Here is an 11,732-nt window from a genome sequence, read left to right on the forward strand (position 1 = left end):
CAAAAATAATTTTTAAAATGAGGAGAGCTTAAGAAATATTTTGGACAACATGAAGCATAACAACATTATGGTAATACCAGAAGGAGAAGAGAATGAGCAAGGAATCAAGAACCTATTTGAAGAAATAATGACCAAAACTTCCTCAATCTAGCAAAGGGAAAAGACATACAGGTCCAGAAAGCTCAGAGAGTCCAAAACAAGTTGGACCTGAAGAGGCCTATACTAAGACACATCATAATTTAAAAAACAAGGCTTAAAGACAAGGAGAGAATCCTTGGAGAGAAAAATCCTCAAGGAGAGAAAAGCCGCAAGAGAAAAGTAGGTAGTTAGGTACAAGGAACACCAAATAGACTGTGATCAGATTTCTCAACAGAAAAATGTCAGGCCAGAAGGGAGTGGTGTGAAATGTTCAAGGTGATGAAAAAGCAAGTACCTACAACCAAGGTTACTCTACCCAGCAAGGCTATCATTTAAAATTGAAGGAGAAATGAGAAATAAGGAGCTTCCCAGACAAGAAAAAGCTAAGAATTTGTTAAGACCAAACTGGTTCTGCAACAACTGTTAAATGGCTTGTTTTAAGAAGAAGACGATGAAGAAAAAGAGAAAGAAAAAATAGAGTAAAATAGCCTAACAACAAAATGGTGCTAAATATGTATCTATCAATAATCACCTTAAATGCAAGTGACTTAAATGCTCCAAACAGAAGACATAGGGCGGCCGAATGGATAAAAAACAAGACCAATATATATGCTGCCTCCAAGAGACACATCTCAGATCAAAAGATACACACATACAAAAAGTAAATGGATGGAAAAAGATATTTTATGCAAATAGAAAGGGAAAAAAAGGGTGGGGTAGCAATACTTAATATCTGACAAAGTAGACTTTAAAGAAAGGCTACAGTAAAAGACAAAAAGGGACACTACATAATGGTAAAGGGAACAATCCAACAAGAGGATATAACCCTAGTAAGCATTTATGCACCCAATATAGGAGCACCTAAATATGTAAAACAAGTCCTGATGGACATTAAGGGAGAGACTGACAGAAATACAGTCAGAGCTAGGGATTTTAACACCCGATTGACTTCCATGGGTAGGTCTTCCAGACAGAAAATCAACAAGAAGACAGAGGCCTTAAACAACACACTAGATCAAATAGATTTAATTGATATCTTCAAAGCATTTCATCCCAAAGCAGCAGAATAGACACACTTTTCAAGTGCACATGGAATGTTATCTTTTGATCTAAGGTGTGTTCCTTGGAGGAAGCCTATATATGAGTCTTGTTTTCTCATCTATTCAGTTACCGTATGTCTTTCTTGGAATATTTAAGCCATTTACATTTAATGTGGTTATTGGTAGATAGGTATTTAGTGCCACTTTATTGTTAGACTATTTTACTCTTGTTTCTTTTTTCTCTTTTTCTTTGTCTTCTTCTTAAAGCAAGCCCTTTAACAGTTGTTGCAGAACTAGTTTGGTCTTAACAAACTCTTAGCTTTTTCTTGTCTGGGATGCTCCTTAGTTCTTCAATTTTAAATGATAGCCTTGCTGGGTAGAGTAGCCTTAGTTGTATGTTTTTGCTTTTCATTTCACACCACTCCCTTCTGGCCTGACATTTTTCTGTTGAGAAATCAGATGACAGTCTATTTGGGGCTACCTTGTATCTAACTACTTGCTTTTCTCTTGTGGCTTTTAATATTCTCTCTTGGTCTTTAAGTCTTGTCATTTTGATTACAATGTGTCTCAGTGTAGGTCTCTTTGGGTCCAACTTGTTTTGGACTCTCTGAGCTTCCTGGACTTCCATGTCTTTTTACTTCAGCAGATATGGGAAGGTTTTGGTCATTATTTCTTCAAAAAGGTTCTTGATTCCTTGCTCACTCTTTTCTCCTTCTGGTATTATCATTATGTGGATATTGTTAAGCTTCATGTTGTCCAAAATGTTTCTGATGCTCTCCTCATTTTTAAGATTATTTTTGCTTTGCCGCTCTGCCTGGGCGTATTTTATTACCTTGTCTTCCAAATCACAGATTCAATCATCTGCTTCATCTAATCACTTGTTTTTTCTTTCAAGTATATTCTTTATTTCATCTATTGCATTCTTTATTTCTAACTGGTCCTTTTTTATGGTTTCTATGCCTTTATTTCATGCTTTTGAGTATCCTTATAATCATTACTATAAACTCTATCTGATTAATTGCTTGTCTCCATTTCATCTAGATCTTCTGGAGAATTCTCCTATTTTTTATTTGGGGTCTGTTTCTTGGTCTTCCCATTTTGACTGTTTGTTTGTTTGTATTAGGTAGATCTGCAAGTAGTCTGGTGTAGACCTTTGTCAGATGCCTCTTGTTACTTATTGTCCCTATGAACCTGGCTGGAGTGATCAGCAATCTACAGCATGTGGCACCTTCTGCTCAACCTGTTCGTGTTTGGTAAAAATCATGCTGCATGCCAAGGCCGACTTTAATCAGTACCCAGCATAGAGGAGGGTCACCTAAAGTCTCATAAAGCTCCTAGAAATCTGCCTTAGTTGTTAAACTAATCAATGATATAGCCTCAACCTGTAGTCAGCAGCCAGGCTTAAGCTCCATTTGATGCGACAGATTAATTCCTGTGAGTGGGGCTATTGTTCTCCTCAGGCTGATGCCATTTGAAGAGAAGTGCTTTACCTGAGAGTGTTGGCTTCTACAATATCCAGAATGACAGTCTAGGGATCCTGGTGGCTATTCCTTCAGTTCTCTCCCCAGAGCCACTAACCCCAGACTCTCCTCAAGTGTCTAGACCATTCTGCCCTTCTTCTGCTGAAACCTAGGGGAAGTGGCTGCAGAGAAAATTTTGTGCATTGGCCCTTTAAGTAGCTCTCTGAGTCTCCAGCCATCCCTCCCTGTTAGACAGAAACCCCACTGCTTTTCACAGGAGCATGTTATCTGAGTTCCTCCCTGGCTCTCCTGCTATGGCTGGGGAGGCCAGCTTTGGGTTTACACATCACACTTCTCAGGGGGAAACCTCTTGCCACTGAGATATCCCTTTGGAATTTCAGGTGGTGCCCATGGGAGCCCCACCAGCCCTCTTGTGCCTTTTCTGCACTCCCTACCAGTCTGGTTGTGGTAAAGTGGTTTCTTCTGGCTGTCCTTGGTTATAAGGTTTCTCTCCAGCTAGTGTTCAGATGGTTATTAGGATGCTTTCTCTACAGTTTAATAGCAATTCCAGACTGGTCCTGAGAGGAGATTAGTGTAGCTTCTACTTACTCCTCTGCCACCTTGGATCTCTGACTTAGATGTCAGTCTTATGTAAAAACACCCTCACTGGAACATTGAGAATAATAATTTGAACAAATATCTGGGTACCTCATGGCCCAAGTCAAAGTGACATATATAATTAACCATCACACTAAATAAGTGGACAACTGCAAACTCAGCCCAATCAACTCCTTCTTTAAAAACAGGCTTATCTCTCTCCCATTTTTGTGTTTCCCAGGACATACTGCTTGCTCCTGGCTGTCTCCAGCAGAGTATACAGGCATTAAAGATTTTATTAGCACCTTGGAGTTAGTCATAAAGAATATCAAGACCCCCCTGTTGTCTGGTTCCCAATCAGACTTGCTGCACTACTACAGGCTCCTCCTGCATCTGGATGAAAGCCTGGGCATCTGATCTCGGCTCCTTTTGCTTTCCTTCTTTCCTAGGGATCATCCAAACCCTGCACATTTTCTGCTTAATGTTTTCCTTAACGACAATCAGAGTTTTAAAGATACGGCTTAGTACAATTACAGAAATTTCAACAATCTGAGTTCCTTGTCTACCTCCATTCCACCCTCCTACCTCCCTGTACTCTATAGCATTCTATGGACTAGACTTTTTCATAACGGTTTAATAAACAAAGTTAGTGGACCACCTCTCTAACCAAACTATTTTTATAAGAGTCCCTGATGTTTATAAAACTGAGAGACAATGTGAATATGGTAATTTAAAAAATAAAGAGCATGCTGTAGCCCTGGGTTTCTCAACTTCATCACTGCTGACATTTGGGGCTGGATAATTTTCTGTGGGGTGGGGGATGCTGTCCTGTGCACTGTAGGATACTTAGTAGCATCTCTTATTTGTACCAACTACATGTCAAATGAACCTCCTGCCCAGGTGTGATGATCAGACATTGCTGTATTGTCCCCTGGAGGATACAATTGCCCCAGTTGAGATCCCTTGCTTTATGACATAGATAAATAGAAGAGTCCAGATTTGAGCTCCTTTGTTTCATTCTATAATCCAAATACCCTGTACATCACCGGGGTGTTGATAACTGATTCTGGATCCTTATATATCTCAAACTTCTATCCTTTTAGCTTTCAATTCACTAGTAGCAATGTCATACCCCCCCACCTCCATCCCCAACACACACACACAGGCCACTCATGGCAATCCAAAATGTTTCCAGGCATTGCCAGGTGTTCCCTGGTTGAAAACCACTGCAGTAGAGACTACAAAAACCCTGCTTCTGGTCTCAAGGGTAACTCTAGAAATGGCATTATGCAGGCTGGATCACCTGTTTTGTATGAGGCACCATGGTGCTATCTGACATATGACACTCTCTTTAACCCTCCCAAGGTCAACGGTGAAGATTGATATTTAGGCCTGGTCAGAAACTTCCCCAGTTTACACAGATAAGAAACAGTGGATCCAGGGTGTGCTTTTTCTTTCATTCTGCTGGGAATTCTCTCCTGGATCCTGGAGAAATCAGCATTAGGAGGCAAAGTGAAACAATAAAGAAAGAAACAGAAATCAGCATTTTGTAAGGGTCAGTAGTATTAGTACTAGCAGTATATTTTTAAGCCATCACCAGGTCACTGGGTATGGCTGGTATATCAAGAAAAACAATTCCCTGTGGATTTGGAATCTGTACAAGGTCCACCATCTCCATACTCATTGAGCTAGGTGTGTCCTGTGTTCTCCAAGTATTGCCAAGTCACAGAGAGCTGAGACTGCATCCCCCATCTGCCCCTCATGTGGTTGATTTTATGGAATCAAGCACAGTGACAAATGGCCCTGCATTTGGACAGCTGTCCCAGCTCATCACAGCTAAAACTTCCTGTCACTGTTGACATATGTACACTCTGAGAGCTCTAGTGCAATTGGCCATCTGTCCGGGAGGCCAGATCCATCCTCTGCTTTGAAATTAGCAATTGCAAAAGCCAGCTCTTCCCCCAAAGACACCTGGAGTCAGAGGCTCACAGACACAACCTCATCAGCAACTAAACAGCCACTGGGAAGATCCCCAGTTCAACAGCAGGGAGAGGGAAGGGACATGCATAATAGGTAGGAGCTCACAGCCTCACCTCTGAAAGAGCCCAGGAGAAACGATTTTCCCAAGTGTGAGTAGGGGAAAGGGGGAAGGGTATGTTTGTTGGATTCAGTCAGGTATGGGCTTGTGTCTTACCTTCACCCCCTACAGGATGCGTGATCTTGAACAAGTCACTTTACTGAGAGACTCAGTTTCTGAAGCTGGAAAATAACGGACTCTTTCCTTCCTCCTTCCCAGACCATTATGGAAATAACCGGCATGGAAATTGGCTTTGGCAATTAGAGAGCGACCAACTAGCGGTGAGGACTGTTTCCTGGATGTAGCCAGTTCAGGCCCCTTGCAGAACATGGATATTGTTACTTAGAGAGGGATGAGTGGGGAGAACCAGATGGCATGGCTCAAGCTTATTTTAGGAGAGAAGCAGAAAAAGCATTAAGAGCCTCAGAAATGTTCATAGAGACACATAGAAGAAAAAAAGGCATATAAAGAGCCTTAACTTTTAATTGAAAATGTAACACATAATTAGAAAAAATTTAAACAGGATGAAAGAACACATAATAATAAAAATATCTTCCTCCACTGCCCCAGATGACCACATCTCCATCTCACAAGAAATCACTGTGGCTAGTTTCTTTTGAGTCCTTCATGTACAAATTAATTATAGACAGAGGAGCATTCTACAGAAGAGACTTTTATTTTGCTTTTTATCACTGAAAATATTTTGTTCTATCTCAGAACGTACATATCTGTCTCCTCCTTTGCCTGAGCATGTAATATTCCACTGCATGGATGTACCATCCTTTCTTTCACCAATTTTCCTCCTCTGTGATGAAAAATATTTTGCTATTATAAACAATGCCAAAAAACAAGCAAATTACAAAAGTTATTCTTTATGCACATGTAGGTAAAGCATTAGATACAGGTCTATGAGTCATGGGTATATACATTTATTCTCAATTTGCTAAATCAATCAGCCCATCACCACCAATGCATACACATTTTTGGTGTGCACACAGAAGCACCCATACAAGGCACTAACAAACCTCACTTTTCCCTTTGAGTATGGATGTATGTATTTATTTGTTTAGTTACTTGGGGGCTTGAGGAGGAGGATGTTGAACAAATGAACCATGAAACGTAATTTATAATTGTTGTCCTGAATTGTGGCTACTGTTCCCATCTCCACTACACCCCTGCAACAGTGTATACCAGAAGCCTGTGAAGGCATCTGCCTTGACCAGGAGACCTCCTCTATGTTGTCATTTTTGTGAATCATTAGCAGGGAGGGAGTAGGCTGTCTCTGCTCTCTTCCTGGAGAAATACACAAAGAGGAGAAAAAGGTGAGCATGGTAGAGGCCACTCAGCTCACTACTTAAAGAATTCACACCTGAACCTGCCACAGAAAAAACCCAAAAGTCCTCCATCAACTGTTCATGCAGGACTGCCCCAAAAGCCTGCTTGAGCTGAGCAGTGAAGTTGTTCACTGCTGATGCTCAAAGGAAAACGAGATAAATTGTGAACTCTTTGAAGGTAATTTATCCACTCCTCGCTACCTGCCTTTCCCATACATAGGCAATCCTGTGTTTGCCATGAGCCCAGAAGAAAGGCAAGACAGGTAGCAATCCCTTAGAGGCTGCCCCAGGTCAACTTTATCAAAATGATAAAATGTTTTGGGTTTCGGTAGCCCCCCGGGCTGACTCTGGCTTGGGCTTCCTGAGGCATTAAGGGGTGAAAAAGGTGAGTGCACAGCTCTTCCTGGTGCATCCCAGTGGCGTTGCCTGTGTCACTGCTGATAGCAGTTTTATCAAGATAAATCTAGTGCTGCTCAGGAAGGATATTAATAAATTATCTAGTAATGAAAAATGTGAGAGGAACCATACTCTTACATCAGGCTTGTGATGATTACTTTGATAGATGCACTGGCAAGATTTCCTCGACAAGGCAGAGATGAGAAACATGACACGTGGACCTTTAAGGGTGACCTCAGAGGAAAACAGAAGTGCTGAATGATACAGAAGCAGAAACCGGGAAACCAGGGCTCCAAGGCTCTGCGTGTCAACTGCCAGATAGATGGGCTCCACTGATCAACCGCTCATTGAATTCAGTGTCAGGTGCAGAACGAGGAGGAGAATAGAGAAATGGAAGTCAGGGGATCAGAAAAATAAGTCTAATCCTAAGAGCATGGGGTCTTGATGGGCATAAATGTAGGCTGAAATCTTAGCTCTTTCTGGCAAATCACTGTAACATTTTCAGCCTCAGTTTCCTTACCTGTAAATGACAAGTATAGCAATAGCACTAAAATTGCCTGATCATAAAGGATTGCAGGCAATATTAATTGGGAAAGATTTTGAAACCAGTAAGTACTCAATTAAATGGTAGGGTAATCACTTGAGAAGTGGGGTCCACTGGAAGAGATGTGGCTGTGATGATTCTGACGGAAGCAGGAGCCCATATAAGGCTGCTAAGGAGAGGAACCTAAGTGCTATTTGTCGGCAGCCCTGGACACAAGTTATCAAGTTTCTGGTGCTCTGATAGATTCTGGGAATGCTAGAGGAAATCGGGCACGGCTTCACCCCAGATGGAGCTCAAAATCTAGTGTGGAAGACATGTTTGTACACAAATAATCAAAATAAAGTATAACAAGAGTTTTGAGAAAAATGAGCATGTGAGTACTTACAGGTTGGCCTTTTGAGTCAATGGAAGGAAGGCTTTCTTGAGGAGGTGAACTTGAAATGGAATTTTGCAGGATAAAGAGGAATCAATGGAGTGATGAAAGGGAGATGTTAAAGGGTGTTTCTTTTAAAGCAAGTAAAAATGTGCCCAGAATTGCATGTGATTCAGCACAATTAAAATATAGGGTGGAAATTGAAAGGAAAGGAGAGTGGCTGGAGAGGTGATGAGTCTGGCCAGATTAATCGAAGTTACTTTTTTGCATGCATGGAGTATTGTAATAATGTAGCAAGGAATCACTGTCTTTATAGCATCTGTTTCTCTATTTTAGCAACTGCTTCTTGATCACTTTCAGCAACTTGCTCTCCCACACTCCTATTGATTTGTGAGCTGCATACAGGAGGCTGGGGTCGGGATGGGAAGAGCAGTCAGTCACCTGAGGCATGCCCATCTGCTCATTCTTTCTACCTGAGCCTTTAAGGAATTCATGGTACAGCTCACTGAAGGCTAGAAGGCACAAGGACTAAGACACATCTTTAAAAACTTGAAAGTATTCAAGTGGGCTAGAGAGCAGGGAGAGTTCTCTGAAGATCCACAGAGCTAGAGCCTTGATAGCAAAGCAGAGAAAGAGTTCTAAGAAGTCTCACTGTGACTCAGATCCCAAGCCCTACTGTAGGGAGAATCTTGATCTCACCTGTAAAACACTTAACGCCAATGGTGTACTGAAGCCATCAGCAGCCACGACGCAACCCAGACCCAGTAACGCCAAGATGAGATGAAACAGGATGAACCCTCTCACTCTAGTGGGTTGAGAGAGAAAGGACCCAAACCCTTTTCTAGAGAAATTATTTTTTTAATTAAGGCTCTGCTCTCCTTTTCTTTTTCTGTTTCTTTTGTTTTGTTTTCTTGTTTAGAGAGAGAGGGGAAGGGAGGGAGAGATAGAGGGAGACAAAAATGTATGTGAGAGAGAAACATCAATCACCTGCCTCTTGTACATGCCCTGGCCAGGGACCTCTCATATGCACCTGCACTGAGGACCAAACCCACAACCCAGGCATGTGCCTTCACTGGGAATCAAACCTGCAACCTTTCAGTTTAGGGGAAGATGCTCTAACCAAGTTAGCCACACGAGCCAAGGCTCTGCTCTCCTTTTAAATTCAATGTCTTTTATACACAATTAAATGATTTTTTAAAAGAAAAATGTGACCCACACATTAGAAAAAATGGTCAGTAAACTCACAGATTACCCAAAAGTTAAAATTAGCATAAAATCACTTTGAAATAATAACTACTATTGATATGCTATAGCATCTAGTGAAAAAGGTGGACAATTGGAATGAACAAAAGGAGAATTTCAACAAAGAAATAACATACTGCCAAAGGAAAAAGTGGGAACATTAAGCTAAAAATATAACATTTTTACAAAAAAAATTAGCCAATGGGCCTAATGGTGGGCTGCATATATATACCATAGAAGAGATACAAGATGATGGTGGAGTAGGTAGAAGGCACACTCACCTCCTCCTGGGACCAAACTAAAATTACAATGAAAATATACAATAATTAACCTGAATGACCAACTGAAGACTAGCTGAACAAAAGTCTTATAACCACAGATTTACAGAAGAAGCCAAATCAAGACTGGTAGGAGGGGCAGAGACATGAAAAGGGCTTCCCCATGTCATGGGTGGCAGCCGAGATTCTGGAGGGATATCTCAGCTGCAAAGGTTCTGCCTGAGAAGCATGCAGTCTCAACTCCACACTCACTCAGCCCAGAGCACCAGAGCCAGGAAGAGGCTCCCACATAATACCTGGTTATGAAAAGCAAAGGAGATTCTGTCCACAAGGGAGAGACAGGAGTTGGCTAGAGATGTTACAGAGCAGGTGGGGGTGGTTCATGATAAATTATTACAGAAAGGATTCCCCCTTTCTGTCTCTGGAGGTTCCCCCCCACCACACACACACCTGTTAGGTTCAAAATGCCCACCGCCAGAGGAAAGATGTCTCTCAATGCCAGAGACTGGTGAAAAGGAAAGAAATTATTTAAAAGTTACACAGACTTAGAGTAATGACTTAATGTCTTCATTAAGATACTAAAGTCCTTTAGAATACCCACAGATGCACACAGTCCTTCCTTCTCCCTCTGCCCAGTCCGGGGTACCGTATCTCAGGAAAAGAAGTAGAAGTCCGTGATTCAGGCTCCCGGCACCATCGGCTGTGTGGCTGCTGCAATCTCCAGTTAATCCAAAGCCATGTGGCACCATCTCACACCCACCAGCAAGAGTCCTTTCTCCCCTTTTCTTCCCGGCAAAGTCTCTCCTGCTGCCTAAGCCGCCTGGCAAAAAGAAGCACTCCAAAACCACATGGCCCTCTCCTATTCACTCCACCAAAGCTGCATGATCCTCTCCCTTCTTCCCCAAAACCGTGTGGTCCTCTCTCCTTTCCTCCAGAACCTCGTGGTCCTCTCTATTCACTTCAGAACCATGTAGTCCTCTTCACTCTATGGCTGCCGTGCCTAGGTTTAAATCCCAGTGCCCATCTTCCTTTGCAGCCCTATTTCCGACTCCTCCTATGATCAGTTACACCTGCCAGCATTCCTGTATTCTTCCAGCTTTACTGGGCTGCCATAGTAAGTCCGGGCAGGTGTGGCCCCATAGCATGGAGCCAATCTTCTCCAAGCTCTCACACAGGCTCTGTAACCAGGGGGAGTTGCTTCCCAGTCCCATCTTGGGTGAATTCGCTCCCATCCCCCTGGCTCAAAGCATGGATACAGCTATTTAACATATCTATGAAACCAGTTAAAGGTTATAGATATGTTAAATGACCATGCCAGGGGTTAGCTACAAAGCTGTTGCTACCCAAAACATCTCTGAATGGCCCTGTTCCATGTGTCTCTTCCCCCAGATCAGGCTTATGGGGGTGAGGACATCCTATATATTTTTTTCTAATATTTCCTGGACACCTTGAGTTCTGGACCCCATTATAAATCCTTTCTTGGGGCCCTCCTCTTGGCTGCACCCTGCTTCAGAGACACAGGTAAAGAGGTTTAACAGCCAGCACACAAAATCTCATTTGCATCCACTCACCCTGGGCTCCAGCAGAGGGAGAGGAGAGCAGACTACAGTCACATGAATAGAGACTGGGGTTTGTGGCTCTGGGAAGAGAGTTAAAGGGGCAGGAACCACAATCCCTGTACTTATTCCCTCTCCCACATTGCAGATACCACCTTTCTTGCATGGAGCACTCCCCTTCTCACAGCATCAGCCTGGAGAATGCAATAGCCCCACACTCTGGATTCTCTGTAGCCCCACCCTGTGGAGCTCACACCCTGCTGAGGAGTCAGCTAACTGGGCCAGTGTAGAGGTTTGGGCAGACTCAATAGTTGTGTGATTGAGTTGAGTGCCTTTGGGGCAGAGGCCATTTCCCCCACCTTCCCGTGAATCTTACTGTCAACATGTCCTCCTCCCTCACATGGGAGATCTGCTAGCCCCATTCTCCAGGCTCTGTGCAGCCCAGCCCTGCTGAGCTCAGGCATCTGGCAAAAACTAGGACAGACTGAGTTGTGTGGATACAGGACTGGGGCCACTTTTCCTAGCACACCCAACCAGGGCACAGCCATTTCTTCACATGGCCAAATCTTGGTCTATTTGGCCTGATAAACTCTGCCGGCCTCACCCTGATGACTCCCTGACACCTGGCCCCACCACAAAGGTCTGCAGATACCTGTCAAGAAATAGCTACACTTGGTATACCCTGGGACTTTTGAAA

The sequence above is a fragment of the Desmodus rotundus genome, chromosome 1 (assembly GCF_022682495.2).
Source record: "Desmodus rotundus isolate HL8 chromosome 1, HLdesRot8A.1, whole genome shotgun sequence".
Taxonomy (NCBI): Eukaryota; Metazoa; Chordata; class Mammalia; order Chiroptera; family Phyllostomidae; genus Desmodus; species Desmodus rotundus.